Source organism: Cheilinus undulatus, linkage group 24, assembly GCF_018320785.1.
Source record: "Cheilinus undulatus linkage group 24, ASM1832078v1, whole genome shotgun sequence".
Lineage (NCBI taxonomy): Eukaryota > Metazoa > Chordata > Actinopteri > Labriformes > Labridae > Cheilinus > Cheilinus undulatus.
The window spans coordinates 3,094,185-3,113,897 of record NC_054888.1 but is presented as its reverse complement, the minus strand read 5'-3'; the positions used below and the strand labels follow the sequence as shown (position 1 = coordinate 3,113,897).

The window sequence follows — 19,713 nt, the reverse complement described above, 5'->3', positions numbered from 1 at the left end:
TTTATCAGATACTGTGTTGGAGCATAGTTTGCGTGGAAATAAAACGATAACATGTCGTTTTCATTTTTACCACGACAACAACAGATGCATTCAGTTTGTGGTCACCAGTAAACACGGTCGCTGGTTAAAGCGATACACCGGGTAACGTCTTCTTCACTTCTTAAAGTCATCATATCCACAGCCCAAAAGCCAAAGTTAATATTTTTTAGTTCGTATGTTCAATGGTATGAATCGTGGAATATGTCACATTAATTCATTGTAATTTTACTTTACGGTAACTAAATTTGTTTTTCTTTACTTTTATTTTCGACAGGGAGACCGGAAGTCCCCTCGCGTCTCTCCAGCTTGACGCAGCTTGGCTGGGTCACGCTGCTACAAACCAGCCGGATGTTTTGCGTCGCCAGAATGTGATGGGAAACAATTGTTCATTTTGTCGCGCAGGTAACCGTGCAGCTCCAGCGGCGGCCCCGAGCAGGTGAGATCCCGTTTAGCGGCCCCGACGGTCGGACTAGTTCGGTTAGAAAAGCTGCAGGTTGTTGTGGCTGGAAGCTGCAGAGAGGTCGTGACGCTGTTGGTTTGCAGTGACCGTGCACGCCCCTGCGCGCTCCCACACAGCCATCATATAGTTCCTGTACATTGTGGTCCTTCAACAGGCTGCAGAGGAGGCTGCTTGGTGTCTGATGTCTGCAGAAATGCAGATGAAACCAGGAGGAGATGCATCTTTGGTTTGTTTGGAGCAGTAGGGCTGGGCAAAATGTCCAGTTTTTGAGATATGGATTTGTTTGGGATTAAATACAGGCTAGATAATGTTGATGGTGTCTTTATGTTTATGTTGATTTAAAAACAAATACCAGGCCTGATGCTCAGTGATAAGGTTGTTTACAGTAGGAAACACTAGCAGTTTTAACCCTTTTCACCTCAAGATAAGGTCTGAGGAATCATTATTTATGGTTTTCAGTTTTGGAGCAGTTATATTATTAGTACAATTTAAACTATTTTAAACCTGTTTGATATTCATGCCAACAAACTTAGAAACCTTTAACACACAATTTTAGGGGATTAATTGAATTTTTGTACCATGCATTGCGTGCAAAATCCTCCACAGTCTAAATTTTGCAAAATCTTTGGCAACATCTCCGTAAATGGACGTTTGTTTTATTTTCTTGTACATCATATTTGAAGATGGTCAAATCTCCATTATTTTAATGATGCCTGGCAACAACAAGTCCAGAAATGTAATAGTCTCCTTTCAGATTTTTAACTGAGAGACAGCGCTGTCTAAATTGCAGAAATACATTGGCAACATTTAAAAAGTTGTTGGAGCCGTCATGGAGTGAGGGAAACCAACTTCTCCATGGATAGATGTGTTGTGCAATTTGCATTATTTATTTACTTTTTCAGGAGTTTGCCTGCAGTTTTTGATAGTTCTCGCTCTTTTCAAGTTCCACCAACTTTTCCAAGTTTAAGAAGTTTCTGATGAGCTCAATATATAGAAAAGTTAATAGAAATATTTCTGTATTTTAGATGTTATTATATTATTAGACCTGTAGTTCTCAACAGGTGGGCTGGAATCAGAAATATTTCTGATGAACAGAGGCCTAAACAGATACACAGGTATAGTCTAAATTAGAATATAAAAATATTAAATAATAAATAGATAAAGAGATAAAAAATAAAAATGAAAATAAAATAATAATATATGATATATAAAATATATTAATATGTATATTATATATATATTTTTAATAATAATAATACTATATTATTGTTGTTATTATTATTATTATTATTATTATTATTATTACTATTATTATAAACAGATACACAGGTATATTTTACATTTGAATATTAGAAATATTAAATAATAAATATATAAATAGATAAATTAGAAAAAATATTATTTGAATTATAATAAATAATGTTATTATTATTATTATCATTATATAATGATGATAGTAATAAATATAATATAATAAATAATAAAAATATATAATATTAAAATTGATAATATATTATTACAAATAATATATTATGATTATTATTATATACACAGATACACAGGTATTTACTAAAATTGAATATTAAAAATATTAAATAATGAATATATAATGAAATGAAAAATTTATATTATCATCATTATATAATGATGATGATAATAAATAATAAAAATGTAAGATATAATATAATAATAATAATAATAATATATTATTTGTTATAATATGATTATTATTATTAGTAGTAGTATTATATTAACAGATACACATTTATATTCTAAATTTGAATATTTGAAAATATATATCATAATAAATTATTATTATTATTATCATTGTATAATGATGATAATAATAAAAATCAAATACATAATAAAATATATAATATAATAATAATGATAATAATAACATTATAATAATTTATATATTATTATTATTACTACTATTATTATTATTATTATTATTATCATCATCATTCTATAATGATAATAAAAATAAAATGATAAATAATAAAATATGAAAAATTAGAATATCATGTAAAAGTTAATGTTTTACTGTGACTGAATTAAAGAAGTTAAACTTCCATATACACTAGATTAATCTCATACAAAGGGAAATATTTTAAGATCCTCTTTGTTCTGATCTTGATGATTATAGCTCACAAAATCTTAAAATTGTAAAATGTTGTGAAAAATTCAAATTTCTTGTCAGTTATTTCTCTCAGTCTTGTTCAGAACACACAACCACAATCACAGAGAAGACTGCTGACTCTGCATTTCTCTAAAAAGCAATCAGTGGCGACCTCCATGAGGAGGGTGAGCCACAGAAGGTCACTGCTGAAAGGTCAGGGCAGGGGTGTCAAACTCAGTCACAGAAGGGGCCGGGTTCTGGATTAAGGTCTAACCTGAGGGCCTAACAGGGTCCACATTAAACCAAACTGTCAACCAGATTTTCACCAGTAAATGTTTTTTTTTTCTTTTTAGTAGAAATAAGTACTGATGAAAAATGATTTAGAGATTTAAAAATTCAAAATGATCAGTTACAAGGCATAAAATCTGAAATAAAAAGTCAGACATTAGTTTGAAAGGTCAAAACACAAAATAAGATGTTAAAATAATGCTTTTAAAAGACAAATATATAAAAAAGAAAGTCACAGTCATGTTTTTAAGACAAATATATGACTAACAAGTTAAAATGGTGCACCTAAAATGTCAAAATATGAGATAAAAGTTAAAATAATAAGAAAAGGTCAAAATATGAGATAAAAAATCAGAATTATAAATTGAAATACTAAAGTTATTAGATAAAGTCAAAATTATAAGTTGAAAAGGTTCAAATATGCGATGCAAATCAAAACTGTAAGTTGAAAACGGTCAAAATATGAAATAAAGGTTGAAATAATAAATTCAAAAGTTCAAAAGATTAGATAAGAAGTCAAATAATAAATTAAAAGGTTGAAATAGGAGATAAAAATCCAAAATTATAAATTGAAAAAGCTAAAATTATTAGATGAAGTCAAAATAATAAATTGAAAATGGTCAAAATATGAGACAAAAAAGTCAAACAAATTAAATGTTAAAGTTCAAAATATGAAATAAAAGTCCAAATAATCAACTGAGGTCATAATAATGTAATCTAAAACTGAAAATATGAAATGAAAGCACACAAGATTTCTTTTCCCACATTTATTTTTGTCTAATTTTCTTTACTCTTTATTTTTTTCCACATTTATATGATTTAAGGATATTTGATATCATCAAGTTTCTGTTTACATTTTTATACTGGAGGAAATCTTCAGACCTCGTATTTTATTGCCAGTTATAATAAAAATATGATGAGATTTTGTGGGCCGGGTGTAGCTGTACCACGGGCCGGATTTGACACCCCTGTTTTAGATCGTTAGAGTTCATCTGCAATCTTTGAAAATGAAAGTCAGCCCTGATTGGAGCGTCTTAGACTTCTACCTTTGTTGCTGTGGTATCAAACAGGTGTATATAAGGTCTGAATCTAACTAGAGTCATATCAGAGTTTGTTAAAGCTTCTCTGTTTGACTCCCCTGAGGATCAGAAACCATTCAGGGTTGATCTCAGAATTACGTTTGGCTCTTTGTCAGCGTCATTTTCTGCAGCCTTAAAGTCCTGAAATAACTGGATTAACCCCTCAGATGTGAAGGTTCTACATTCATCAATGAAAGATAATGAGTCACGTTTCATCAGGGTTTCAAACATCTGACTTCCACCCTCCACCTTCCCACAAAGCAGTTATTTCTTTATTTGAATGACAATAACGTCAGCAGACGCGTGCTGCCACGATGCTCTAACTCTGGATGGGATGTTGGGTTTCTTGTTGGAGATGGAGGGGTCAGCAGAGAGGTCAGAGGGCCAGAAGGTCTCCTTCTGTCAGCTCCACTGGTCATATAATCACTTTTAGTGTTTGTTTTAAGCTGCCAGATGGGTCTGCACTAAAAAATCTACATTATTTAAACTGATGCACAAAGATTTTACCAATTACCTCATGCAGAAACACCCGCTGTGATTGAGAGGTTTGGTGTCTTTGTGTTTATTGTGACAAAGAATTGATTTTTTTGGTGGTTTGGACAGATATTCAAAAAAATGTTTTTAATACCAGCATTTTGTTTTAATAGTTTCTTGTTATTTAATAATGTTTGAAATACCAGAGCTCAACCACAAGAGCTGGGCTCATATGAAGTTTCTGAGGCCCCACTACTTCAACTTTTTCTACACTTTTCTCCCAGACTAGCTACATGAACAGTTTACAGTTAACTAAGTAAAAGAAAAGTCTTTATAAATCCTATTCAAAAAGGACAAAACTGATGATTTTTTCAACATTTTTAAAAGCAGTGGTTCTCAGCAGGTGTATGGATTTATCAGACTGGGCTGTGAAGCTATTTTCAATGGGTAATGAATGTGTTGCTGGCATAAACAGCAGTCTAGGACTCCGTGTAGTGGTGTTAAACGTGTCGTCTCTTCTGCCATATGGTTTGTTCCATCTGTGGTCCACAGAGCTCTGATTTTCATTAGATAGATGAAGGATGCTCAGAACTGTTGTCAGGATATTTACATCACAAAAAGGGCTGAAAAAGGTAACTGTCTAATAGCGGCTGTAAACATTGGCCTATACCAGCAGTAAATATTGGCCTATACCAGCAGTAAATATTGGCCTATACCAGCAGTAAATATTGGCCTATACCAGCAGTAAATATTGGCCTATACCAGCAGTAAATATTGGCCTATACCAGCAGTAAATATTGGCTTATACCAGCAGTAAATATTGGCCTATACCAGCAGTAAATATTGGCCTATACCAGCAGTAAATATTGGCTTATACCAGCAGTAAATATTGGCCTATACCAGCAGTAAATATTGGCCTATACCAACAGTAAATATTGGCCTATACCAGCAGTAAATATTGGCTTATACCAGCAGTAAATATTGGCCTATACCAACAGTAAATATTGGCCTATACCAGCAGTAAATATTGGCTTATACCAGCAGTAAATATTGGCCTATACCAGCAGTAAATATTGGCCTATACCAGCAGTAAATATTGGCCTATACCAGCAGTAAATATTGGCCTATACCAACAGTAAATATTGGCCTATACCAGCAGTAAATATTGGCTTATACCAGCAGTAAATATTGGCCTATACCAGCAGTAAATATTGGCTTATACCAACAGTAAATATTGGCCTATACCAGCAGTAAATATTGGCCTATACCAGCAGTAAATATTGGCCTATACCAGCAGTAAATATTGGCTTATACCAGCAGTAAATATTGGCCTATACCAGCAGTAAATATTGGCTTATACCAGCAGTAAATATTGGCCTATACCAACAGTAAATATTGGCCTATACCAGCAGTAAATATTGGCCTATACCAGCAGTAAATATTGGCCTATACCAGCAGTAAATATTGGCTTATACCAGCAGTAAATATTGGCCTATACCAGCAGTAAATATTGGCTTATACCAGCAGTAAATATTGGCTTATACCAGCAGTATATATTTGCCTATACCAGCAGTAAATATTGGCTTATACCAGCAGTAAATATTGGCCTATACCAACAGTAAATATTGGCTTATACCAGCAGTAAATATTGGCCTATACCAGCAGTAAATATTGGCTTATACCAGCAGTAAATATTGGCCTATACCAGCAGTAAATATTGGCTTATACCAGCAGTAAATATTGGCTTATACCAGCAGTAAATATTGGCCTATACCAGCAGTAAATATTGGCTTATACCAGCAGTAAATATTGGCCTATACCAACAGTAAATATTGGCCTATACCAGCAGTAAATATTGGCCTATACCAACAGTAAATATTGGCTTATACCAGCAGTAAATATTGGCTTATACCAGCAGTAAATATTGGCCTATACCAACAGTAAATATTGGCTTATACCAGCAGTAAATATTGGCCTATACCAGCAGTAAATATTGGCTTATACCAACAGTAAATATTGGCTTATACCAGCAGTAAATATTGGCCTATACCAGCAGTAAATATTGGCTTATACCAGCAGTAAATATTGGCCTATACCAACAGTAAATATTGGCCTATACCAGCAGTAAATATTGGCCTATACCAACAGTAAATATTGGCTTATACCAGCAGTAAATATTGGCTTATACCAGCAGTAAATATTGGCCTATACCAACAGTAAATATTGGCTTATACCAGCAGTAAATATTGGCCTATACCAGCAGTAAATATTGGCTTATACCAGCAGTAAATATTGGCCTATACCAACAGTAAATATTGGCCTATACCAGCGGTAAATATTGGCCTATACCAACAGTAAATATTGGCTTATACCAGCAGTAAATATTGGCTTATACCAGCAGTAAATATTGGCCTATACCAACAGTAAATATTGGCCTATACCAGCAGTAAATATTGGCCTATACCAATAGTAAATATTGGCCTATACCAGCAGTAAATATTGGCTTATACCAGCAGTAAATATTGCCCTATACTAGCAGTAAATATTGGCTTATACCAGCAGTAAATATTGGCCTATACCAACAGTAAATATTGGCTTATACCAGCAGTAAATATTGGCTTATACCAGCAGTAAATATTGGCCTATACCAGCAGTAAATATTGGCCTATACCAACAGTAAATATTGGCTTATACCAGCAGTAAATATTGGCCTATACCTGCTGTTTATATTGGCCTATCCCTACTGTTAATATTGGCCTATACCTGCTGTTTATATTGGCCTATACCTGCTGTTAATATTGGCCTAAACCTGCTGTTTATATTGGCCTATCCCTACTGTTATTATTGGCCTATCCCTACTGTTAATATTGGCCTATACCTGCTGTTAATATTGGCCTATACCTGCTGTTAATATTGGCCTATACCTGCTGTTTATATTGGCCTATCCCTGCTGTTATTTTTTGGCCTATACCTGTTGTTTATATTGGCCTATCCCTACTGTTATTATTGGCCTATCCCTACTGTTAATATTGGTCTATATCTGCTGTTAATATTGGCCTATACCTGCTGTTAATATTGGCCTATACCTGCTGTTAATATTGGCCTATCCCTGCTGTTAATATTGGCCTATACCTGCTGTTAATATTGGCCTATACCTGCTGTTAATATTGGCCTATACCTGCTGTTAATATTGGCCTATACCTGCTGTTAATATTGGCCTATACCTGCTGTTAATATTGGCCTATACCTGCTGTTAATATTGGCCTATACCTGCTGTTAATATTGGCCTATACCTGCTGTTAATATTGGCCTATACCTGCTGTTAATATTGGCCTATACCTGCTGTTAATATTGGCCTATACCTGCTGTTAATATTGGCCTATACCTGCTGTTAATATTGGCCTATCCCTGCTGTTAATATTGGCCTATACCTGCTGTTAATATTGGCCTATACCTGCTGTTAATATTGGCCTATACCTGCTGTTAATATTGGCCTATACCTGCTGTTAATATTGGCCTATACCAGCTGTTAATATTGGCCTATACCTGCTGTTAATATTGGCCTATCCCTGCTGTTAATATTGGCCTATACCTGCTGTTAATATTGGCCTATACCTGCTGTTAATATTGGCCTATACCAGCTGTTAATATTGGCCTATACCTGCTGTTAATATTGGCCTATACCTGCTGTTAATATTGGCCTATACCTGCTGTTAATATTGGCCTATACCAGCTGTTAATATTGGCCTATACCTGCTGTTAATATTGGCCTATCCCTGCTGTTAATATTGGCCTATACCTGCTGTTAATATTGGCCTATCCCTGCTGTTAATATTGGCCTATACCTGCTGTTAATATTGGCCTATACCTGCTGTTAATATTGGCCTATACCTGCTGTTAATATTGGCCTATCCCTGCTGTTAATATTGGCCTATACCTGCTGTTAATATTGGCCTATACCTGCTGTTAATATTGGCCTATCCCTGCTGTTAATATTGGCCTATCCCTGCTGTTAATATTGGCCTATACCTGCTGTTAATATTGGCCTATACCTGCTGTTAATATTGGCCTATACCAGCTGTTAATATTGGCCTATACCTGCTGTTAATATTGGCCTATCCCTGCTGTTAATATTGGCCTATCCCTACTGTTAATATTGGCCTATCCCTGCTGTTAATATTGGCCTATCCCTACTGTTAATATTGGCCTATACCTGCTGTTAATATTGGCCTATCCCTGCTGTTAATATTGGCCTATCCCTACTGTTAATATTGGCCTATCCCTGCTGTTAATATTGGCCTATACCTGCTGTTCATATTGGCCTATCCCTGCTGTTAATATTGGCCTATCCCTACTGTTAATATTGGCCTATCCCTACTGTTTATATTGGCCTATACTGGCTGCAAGTTTTGCCATGTACTGCTTACTTGTTGTGAACCACTGGTTTAAAATGATAGTTATCTGATATTTTAAGGCTATAGATTCCTGTTTATGGGAAAGAAGGGACTTTTATTATGTTGTGTTGAGTTTAAAGTCTTAGTAGCCCTCATTTTCTTAAATCTTCTGTTGTTTTAGGGAAAATAACAATAGACACCATTGTGATGACAGGTCGAGAACAACAGTGATGTGAAACATGGATGTCATGCGGCTCCTGCCTGAATGTTAACATCTCTCCAGCCTCTTAGCTGACTTTCCTGCTATTATAGCCCCTATAGAGAGTCGATAGCTCCTCGTGTTGCTGCAGCAGTTGTGAGGGAGAAGTCCACACCTGTTTGTATGGACAGATGGCGGACACAGCGCTCTTCTGTCTCGCTGTGTATTGGATGGAGTGTAGCTGCTCAGCTGTTGTTTCTGCTCCTCAGCCTCTATCAGAGCGTTCATGCTGACAGTGAGCACGTTTTTATTTCATCAGACAGTTGTTTTCCTGCTGAGAGACTAAAAACTGATTAAATATCCTGCTTGGCTGAAAGCAGGCTCTAGAACTCTGACAGCATTGATCGCTTCCTATCATGTAAGATTTTACATGTTGCCGCTGAGAAAAATTCCTCTAGATGTTTAAGCCTCTTCAGATGTTGACTGGCTGACAGGTTTCTCTTACTTTTCTCAGTTTTATTTAAAGTTGAAGTCCTGAACACTGAGAGCAAAGCTAACTGGAGTAAAAGTCCTTGTGTAAGTACACTTGGCCACTAAAGCTGATTCTGACTGCTGAATCCATGGTAGTCAAGTAAAAGATGTAGTCTGGTGTCAGGCTGGGAAACAGTTGTCTTTAAAAACCATCGCTAATAAAAATATATATAAATATATACAATTTGTTTTTTTGTTTTTTTTACAAAAAATAAATTAAAAAATACAAAAATAAAATAAAATTTAAAATTTTTTAGAAAAAATAATTTAATTTACACAGAAACAAATAAATACAAAAATTATGCAAAACAGAATCATTTAATTAACAAAAATAAATAAAATATTTGTAAAAAAAAATGTACAAAATAAATCAAAAATACAAAAAATATACAAAAATATAATTTACAAAAAATTATGAAATACAAAAAATGTAATTTTCAAAAAATAACTAAAAAAATATACAAAAATTTAATTTAGGGGAGCGCAGATGGTCAAGTGGTTTAAGGCGCTACCCATGTATGCGGGCGGTCCGGGTTTGAATCCGGCCTGTGGCCCTTCACCACATGTCTCTCCCCACTCTCTTCCCTGTTTCTGAGTCTATCCACTGTCCTTCCTCTATCAAATAAAGGCATGAAAAGGCCCAAAAATAAATCTTTAAACAAAAAAAAAATTTATTTGATAAAAAATAACTAAAAGTACACAAAAAATATACTAAAAAATATAATTTACAAAACAGTAAATGGGAAATAAAAAAAAAAAAATTAATTTACAAAAAATACATTAAAAAATATTGAAGAAAAAAATTACAAAAAAATTACAACATACAAAAATATATACAAATAAATTCAATTTACAAAAAAAAAAGAATAAAAATACAAAAAATATATAAAAAACATTGCTTACAATCTCATGTAGGGATGTTTCTCTCTTTGATGTCTGTGCATGCTAAAAATGACACATTTACTCGTCTGCATGTCTTTATCTATGAGTCTCTGACTTTATTCTCTCGTTTGCTCCAGAGCTCCTTCATCACATAAAAGACAGAAAGGCAAAGATTTGTGTTTCCGAGTCATCTGCCTGAAGTGTGCTGGAACAAAGAGCAGCCCGTCCCCTCCTCACACTCTTTAGGACATAAAACTTTTTTGATGTCCATCGCCCCCCGCGCTCGCCTTTTCTCCCTTTCAGCGCCGCCACACTCTCCTCTTTTCTCCTGCTCTCTCTTAAAGGCCATGCTGGTCTTTCAGCCGGCCTTTTCTTTCCCTTCCACACCCTCCTCCTCTTCCTCGTCCCCCCCACCATAAACAAAGGGAGGAGAGTGACTGTGGCGCTCTGTAGCCAGGTGTTCTCCATTGCTGCCCTGGGCCCTAATAGCCCTGGCCCTCACCCTGCAGCTGCCCTCCCCAGCCTCCCATTGTGTGGCTCCATTGTTCGAACGCCCACCCCTCGTTGATTCATCGGCCACACAGGGGACGCCCTTTCAGGCTCTGGAGAGTGTGTCTCTGTGGGGGTGTGTGTTAGAGTTAGCGTGTGCTAGGGCTGGGAAAAACATCCACTTTATATGTTTAGTTTATTTCATTTAGTTTGGACTCTTTTTGATGCGAGGAACCAGTAAAATAATGGAGATTAGACCCGTAACAGTTTGACTTAAGAGAGGGCCAGAGCGCTGCACCAGAAGTATATGTGAGGCAGTATATATGCTGAGTGTTGTTGTATCTTTACTGATAAAATATCCTTGTATGTGTAATGTTTTATCCCCGTTTAAGTCAAAAATAGTGGTATGGTTTTTTTTGGTGCGTGTTGCCCAGCCTTAGCATGCTGGTGTCTGTGTGGGTGAGGGTGCACGTTGAGTACGCGTGCCTTGGGGAAGCAGGGAGCTGCACTCCTCCTCCCTCTCCTCATTGTAACCCCGCCACGCTCTGATTGGCTGAGCAGCAGCCACTCTAAACGAGGGAATGGCAGACATTGTTGCTCCATCTGTTGTGCCACTCATTGTCCAACTTGGCTGCTAGTGTAGTAAAAAAGTCTCTGAAGGAAGCAGAGGCAGGAGGACGGGGCCGGAGTCTGATGCTCAGACATCTCAGGACACTGTGGGAACTTTGGGACTTTGAACTGCTGCCTGTTTTTAATTTGGTGGATTGAAACCTGCAGGAATGAGCTAATCGACCTCTTTTTTCAGATTGTTTGCTGATCTTTTCAAGGCTGGTAAGTGTGGCCTCATTTAAATGCCTTCACCTCTAAAGGGAGCAGCAGTTTGGATTATGTTTTCTAGAAGTGACTGCACTTTCTCCTTTATCTATGTCGCTGTTATGATCTGTAATCGTGCAGAAGAATATCAGGATCCTTCCTTTTCTTCTTTGCTTGTTATTCTTTCAGAGCTTTGTTAGTGTGCCACAGTTTACCCCCTTGATCTGCTTAAAATTTTAATTCTTTGCTCGCTTTTCCAATGAAAACTCTTCTTGTGGCAGCAGCAGCTGTGTTCATCACTTTACATCATGCTTTTGCATTTGGAGTTGTGTTGAAGTGCGTCAGGCTTTGGAGGAGGATTTTCACTTTCACTGATGCCAGTCTGTGTTGGAAGATTAAAGTCTGGAGGAAGGAGCTAAGCGACCTTTTCTGCATTGTTTTGTGATCTTTAGAGTCTTTTAAGTGTCCCTTAAAGATATAGATGAATTAGGATTTTCTTGGTTGTAAAAAGATTCTTTTTGTTGCTATTTGGGTCTTTTTTCCTCAAGCAACTGCCCCATTATCAATACAATAATCCTGCATCCAATCTGTTTTTTGTCTTTCAGAGAATAGCCATCCAATAATCACAAATGAAAATGATTTTTCATGTCCATGCACTTAGACTGAAAGCTTGATTTCTAGATGAAAATGCAAACCCAAATAAAACCACCTCCTGTTGGTTTTTCTCCTCATGCGTGGCTCTAGTTCTCCTCAGTGTCATGTGATGTGATGCAAAGTGAGCTATGGCATTTCAGGCTTGCCCTGCATCACAGGCTGCTGAGTAGTAACACTTTCTTCCTCTAAATATTTCTCCTATATGACCCAAGAAAAGTTTAGAAATAAATTGGTATGCTACAATGCCCCCTTTTTTTACATCTATCATTACTGATACTGTGATCATGGTTTGGTACATCAGCTGATGGAGCACATCAGATGTAAATAGCAGCCTATATAACCTGGAAATTAAAGCCTTTATGATCTGTGATTATCAGCCCACATCAAATTACAATTGTTACCTTGTGAAGGCTTTTAATGTGAGACAATATCAGCTGTAAATATTGGCCTATACTTGCTGTAAATATAAGTCTATATAATCTCTAAATATCACCTGTATCAGCTGTAAAAATTGGTGTATACTGGCTGTAAATATTGACCTAAACTTGCTGTAAATATTGGCCTATACTGGATGTAAACATAAGCCTATATAATCGGTAAATGTAGCATATCAGCTGTAAATATTGGTCTAAACTCGCTGTAAATATCAGCCTATATAATCTGTGGATATCACCTATATCAGCTATGAATATTGGCCTATACTAGCTGTAAAATTTGGCCTATCTTGGCTGTGTATATTAACCTATACTGGCTGTAAATATTGGCCTGTACTGGGTATACATATTGGTCTATATCAGATGTCAATATTGGCCTATAGTGGGTATAGATATTGGTCTATGTCAGATGTAAATATTGGCCTATATTGGGTATAGATATTGGTCTATGTCAGATGTAAATATTGGCTTATATTGGGTATAGATATTGGTCTATGTCAGATGTAAATATTGGCTTATATTGGGTATAGATATTGGTCTAGATCAGATGTAAATACTGGCCTATAGTGGGTAAAGATGTTGGTCTAGATTAGATGTATTGGCCTGTATTTGGTATATATATTGGTCTATCTGATGTATTGGCCTATATCAGTGATTACTGATGTGGTGGTTATCAGTGGTTATCAGCCTGCAGTTATCATGTGTACCCTCTAACATGCAGACATAAGGACCTCTGGGGACTAGAAGCACTAACTTGGACTGTCCAGTCATGTATATTTAGTGTAAACTGGCCCAAACTGGTCATCTTTAGTGTTAATATTTTCAGTCTTGTTTAGGTAGAACTAGCTAAAAAGAAGTGGAAGATGAGTGAAATTCCTGGATGTGCCGTTAGAAGTGTTTGCAGTGATAGGTTCAGAGACTTTCCTTGAGTCTGCTCTGGATGTCTTTCCAACATCATGATCATGATCCCGTGTTTTTATAAACTTGTTTTGGAGGGGGTGGGGATCTTGTTTGGGGGTCCTGGGGGTAACAAAGAGTGAGCTTCATATTTGGGTCATGTGAGGTTTGCAGGAAGCCAAAAGTGCTCTAGCTGAAGCCTTGTGTGTTAGTGTGCACGCCCCGCTGCGCCTTTATTCTGGATCTGTGTGTAAGTGTACGTGTAGGTGTGTGTGTGAGCGTGTGTGTGGAGGGGAGACACCGGTTGCAAGTAGCTGACATCTGTTGCCCCTATGCTGGCGGGGAAAGCCGAGCGCACCTTCTCCATGCACCGACACACACACTGAGGATTCCCCCGCCTCATTACCCCCCTTACAATAAGTTTAGCACAGTTACAGGCTGCAGATTCACAACCAGACAAGACCTTCCCACTCCTGAACACCCCCCTACACCCCCCCAGCACACACTCTTTGTGCACAAAGCTGTGTCTGTGTTACATATTCATGACAGCCTCCATCAAAGCCTGCAGCCCTGCTGATGTTTGAATGATGCTCACTCTCCTCCTGCAGGTTGCCAGTGTTTTCAGGAGGTCGCTCTGCCGTTGGTCAGTTAGGATTCAGTCTGGAAATCCCACAATGCAACTGGTGGTGCTTTTTGTTGAGATCAGACCACACTGGAAGAGTTTGAAGTCGCTGACTCATGTTTACTCAGGTCGTTTGCTATATAACAGGTAAACTTTGGTTGTTTTATTGAGATTTCAGCATTATATCAACTGTAAATATTGGCCTATATCAGCTGTAAATATCAGCATTACATCAACTGTAAATATTGGCCTATATCAGCTGTTAATATTGGCCTATATCAGCTGTAAATATTGGCCTATATCAGCTGTAAATATTGGCCTATATAAGCTGTAAATATTGGCCTATATCAGCTGTAAATATTGGCCTATATCAGCTGTAAATATTGGCCTATATCAGCTGTAAATATTGGCCTATATCAGCTGTAAATATTGGCCTATATCAGCTGTAAATATTGGCCTATATCAGTTGTAAATATTTGCCTATATCAGCTGTAAATATTGGCCTATATCAGCTGTAAATATTGGCCTATATCAGCTGTAAATATTGGCCTATATCAGCTGTAAATATTGGCCTATATCAGCTGTAAATATTGGCCTATATCAGCTGTAAATATTGGCCTATATAAGCTGTAAATATTGGCCTATATCAGCTGTAAATATTGGCCTATATCAGCTGTAAATATTGGCCTATATCAGCTGTAAATATTGGCCTATATCAGCTGTAAATATTGGCCTATATCAGCTGTAAATATTGGCCTATATCAGCTGTAAATATTGGCCTATATCAGCTGTAAATATCAGCATTATATCAACTGTAAATATTGGCCTATATAAGCTGTAAATATTGGCCTATATCAGCTGTAAATATCAGCATTATATCAACTGTAAATATTGGCCTATATCAGCTGTAAATATTGGCCTATATCAGCTGTAAATATCAGCATTATATCAACTGTAAATATTGGCCTATATCAGCTGTTAATATTGGCCTATATCAGTTGTAAATATTTGCCTATATCAGCTGTAAATATTGGCTTATATCAGCTGTAAATATTGGCCTATATCAGCTGTAAATATTGGCCTATATCAGCTGTAAATATTGGCCTATATCAGCTGTAAATATTGGCCTATATCAGCTGTAAATATTGGCCTATATAAGCTGTAAATATTGGCAAATATAAGCTGTAGATATTTGCCTATATCAGTTGTAAATATATGCCTATATCAGCTGTAAATATTGGTCTATATCAGCTGTAAATATTTGCCTATATCAGTTGTAAATATATGCCTATATCAGCTGTAAATATTTGCCTATATCAGTTGTAAATATATGCCTATATCAGCTGTAAATATTTGCCTATATCAGTTGTAAATATATGCCTATATCAGTTGTAAATATTTGCCTATATCAGCTGTAAATATTTGCCTATATCAGCTGTAAATACTTGCCTATATCAGCGGTAAATATTGGCCTATATCAGCTGTAAATATTGGCCTATATCAGCTGTAAATATTTGCCTATATCAGCTGTAAATACTTGCCTATATCAGCGGTAAATATTGGCCTATATCAGCTGTAAATATTGGCCTATATCAGCTGTAAATATTGGCCTATATCAGCTGTAAATATTGGCCTTTATCAGCTGTAAATATTGGCCTTTATCAGCTGTAAATATTGGCCTATATCAGCTGTAAATATTGGCCTATATCAGCTGCAGATATTGGCAAAATCAAAATGGGATGACCCCTCTAGTTTCTGACCCATTATTTAGTTATACTCATATATACTGATGTGATGAGTAACCACATTTAAGGGACGCCTGCAGCGGTAAATATTGGCCTATATCAGCTGTAAATATTGGCCTATATCAGCTGTAAATATTGGCCTATATCAGCTGTAAATATTGGCCTATATCAGCTGTAAATATTGGCCTATATCAGCTGTAAATACTTGCCTATATCAGCGGTAAATATTGGCCTATATCAGCTGTAAATATTGGCCTATATCAGCTGTAAATATTGGCCTATATCAGCTGTAAATATTGGCCTTTATCAGCTGTAAATATTGGCCTTTATCAGCTGTAAATATTGGCCTATATCAGCTGTAAATATTGGCCTTTATCAGCTGTAAATATTGACCTATATCAGCTGTAAATATTGGCCTATATCAGCTGTAAATATTGGCCTATATCAGCTGTAAATATTGGCCTATATCAGCTGTAAATATTGGCCAATATCAGCCATAAATATTGGCCTATATCAGCTGCAGATATTGGCAAAATCAAAATGGGATGACCCCTCTAGTTTCTGACCCATTATTTAGTTATACTCATATATACTGATGTGATGAGTAACCACATTTAAGGGACGCCTGCAGACCCAAACAGCTGTTCAGATACACTGAGCTGGAGGAGCATGTAGTTGAAGCTCGCATTGAAGAAATAGAGTCAAACAAAGGGGCTTCTGGGTTAAAGATAAAATAATTTAAAAATGATAAATATAGCATACAACTCAGCAAGCATTGGCCCATTTTTACCTAAAACTCACTAAATTACATGGAGCAGCTGTACCCGTCTGTAAGTGCTGTATACCTCATAGAACCTAACTTATATTTATAAATACTAATAATATTCCTATTAAGCACAATATTTATCTGCAAAGAGGAACAAAGGCTAGCAGAGCTAGCTGCTAACTTTAGCCAGACTCTACTCAGCACACAGCCTCACATCATATACCCACTGGCACAACAACCCTGAGATGAATTTGACTGTTTTCTGAGGATTTTCTCTGCTTTAGACCAGTCGGTTAAACATGTGTTCAGCTGGATAGACGAGGAGTATCCAACTGTTTTTCATAGAGGGCTGCCTTTAGAAAAATATAAGGCTGACACGCTTTAATATTCCTTACCTGTAGTGTGTTTAACGTAGTAAAACCACTCTGATATGCCAGTGGTTTAAGATGGGCTTTGTTATTGACTATACTTGAAGAAAAATAACAGCCACAATTTGGCTTTTAAGGATTTTGGAACAGTTGATCAGGGTTCGGGGTCCCTGGTCAGCCCATACAGCTGGATCTACCTCTGGTCCAGATAAAGATAATACTGCAGGCAACAGTTATGCTATCCAGCTGTTTTGGTCCATTATGGACTTATAAATCAAGGTATCATTGTTTCTGTTGTGATTTCCATTTACTATACTATCTCAGCTTATTCATGTCAAAATGTTTGTTTACAGAATTAACTCAGCAGCACCATCTAGTGTTGAAACAAAAAAGTATGGTACAGTTGGTTTACTGTGGAGTGGATGATATTTCTTTATTTCTAGAATTTTCCCAGGCCAATTAAAAAATGGACCGAGGGCTGAATATGGCTCCCGGGCCATAGTTTGGACACCCCTGCCGTGACATAAGATGTAATTTTCAGATCTTATTACTGAGAAACCACTGACATTTGAACACTTCTTAAGCAGCTGCTTTGCTGTTGATTTGCAAGGCATTCTGGGAGATTTCCCATAACACTTGTTTTGGAGTGGAAAATCTCCTTTTTGAAGGTTCAGGCAGCAACAACACTTCCCCCCACCACTCCATTCAACACCCCACTCTGAGATGCCTGGGTAGGACTAAGGGGTAGGGGAGGGGTAGTACTGGGACTGAACCACTGAATCCTTGACGTTATAACCTGTTGTGCAAAATCCTCTTAAATAAAGCATGATGATTATTCTTAAAGTGAAATTTAGAGTCAGATAGAGACTCTAAAAGTCCAGCAGCAGTCCTCTTGTCCAGTTCTGGGGACAGGTAGCTCCTCCTCAGGAATGTTTGACTTTGTAGGAATATTTAACTTTCTCTCAAACCTCCTCTAGTTGTACATTTCTGACTTTACCAGCGTCTTTGCTGCTTGGTCAGTAGGATGATTCTTCTTCCCTGGAGTCGTGGTTTTAACGTCATCATGTCTCGGCTGATGTCAGACTTCAGACACTTTATGAGCTGTCTTAGCTCCGCCCCCTCTGTGTCTACAACTGCGTGAGTCATGTCCTGGTAGATGTTGTATTTTGGAGTGCTTAGGCCCTTTAATGCCCACACTGGAGGATGCCAAGGCCCCCATCCTCATCACTCCTGCAGCTCTTTGCTGCCAGTGAGGCACGCTTAAGCCCCCCGACACCCCGCCCCCCCCTGCAGCCGGCCTTGTGGTATTGTGTGTGTGAGCTCTGTTTTGGCATTTTGAAGGCTGAATGCTTTCAACCGCTGTAGCTTAGCAACAGTAGCGCAGCCACGTTGCTAGGCAGTTCCTTTTTCATAAAATGCGAACTCACTTCAACCCCGCCTCACCCCCTTCCTGCCCACCCCCTCCATCTTTAAGTCACTTCCACTCCCATCAGGTTTTGTCCTGACAAACAGGAGCGTCTTTTCTGATCTAGGACGTTTCCATTAGAAAAGTTCTTTTTTAAATCAAATAAAAGCTGCTGCTCTTTTGGTAGTTTGATTTGATCAGTTTATTGTTGGTTTGTGTCTTTAGTCTTAGATTTAATGCATCTAAAAAAATTAGAAAATCATGAAAAGCCCCTCAGGTTAGACCTTAATTCAGAATCCGGTCCCTGCCATGATTGAGTTTGACACCCCTGACCTTGATGATTACAGCTTACAGCTCAGAAAAATGACATGGCACCTCAAACCATCACTGACTGTAGAAACTGGAACCACTAGACTTAAAGACCTGAAGGATTCTAGGCCTCTCTGATCCTCCTCCAGGCTCTGGGACCTCAGTTTCTGAAGGAAATGCAAAATTTACTTCCATCTAAAAAACAGGACCTGGGACCACCGATCAGTGGTCCAGCTCTTTTCCTCCAGGTGAGACGCAGATGACGCCTGTGGTCCAGCATTGGCTCCACACTAGCAAGACGACACCTGTAGTCCTCTTCCTGGACCCGTCTTTGCACAAGGCAAGGACATGGCTTGAGTACAGTGTGGAAGAACTTGACCTCATAAATGCTCTGCAGAATGAATGGCCTCAAATTCCCACAGAAACACTCCAGAATCTTGTGGAAAGCCTTCCAAGAAGAATGGAGGCTGTTGTAGTCGAAAAGTGCATGCATTTGAATGCAGTTTCAGTACAGTCCCTGCTGGTAGACCGGCTGCTCTTCATCATATGCTGTATCAGACAAACAAAGGGGAGCAAATGGCTGAAGACTTTATTTTCAGCTCTTATAGAGAGCTGTTTTGGTATGAATGGATCCATCTTCACCAGGCTGTGGGACAATGTTATGGACATGAAGTTGCAGATTGTTGTGGGTTACATGCATGATGCATGCAGATGCATGAGGGAGTGAGGTGTAAGCTTCTTTG

The 19,713-nt window shown here is 37.3% G+C and overlaps 1 protein-coding gene across 1 annotated transcript in view; it reads left to right on the top strand.

Moving 5' to 3' along the window:
* The first annotated feature begins 365 nt into the window (after positions 1-365).
* The window catches only part of LOC121506065 (probable ribonuclease ZC3H12C), a 28,388-nt gene continuing 9,040 nt past the window's right edge, over positions 366-19,713 (top strand). Inside the window, exon 1 of the mRNA XM_041781566.1 lies at positions 366-475. The gene's annotated coding sequence lies outside the window, so the exon portion shown is untranslated. The remainder of the gene's footprint in view (positions 476-19,713) is intronic.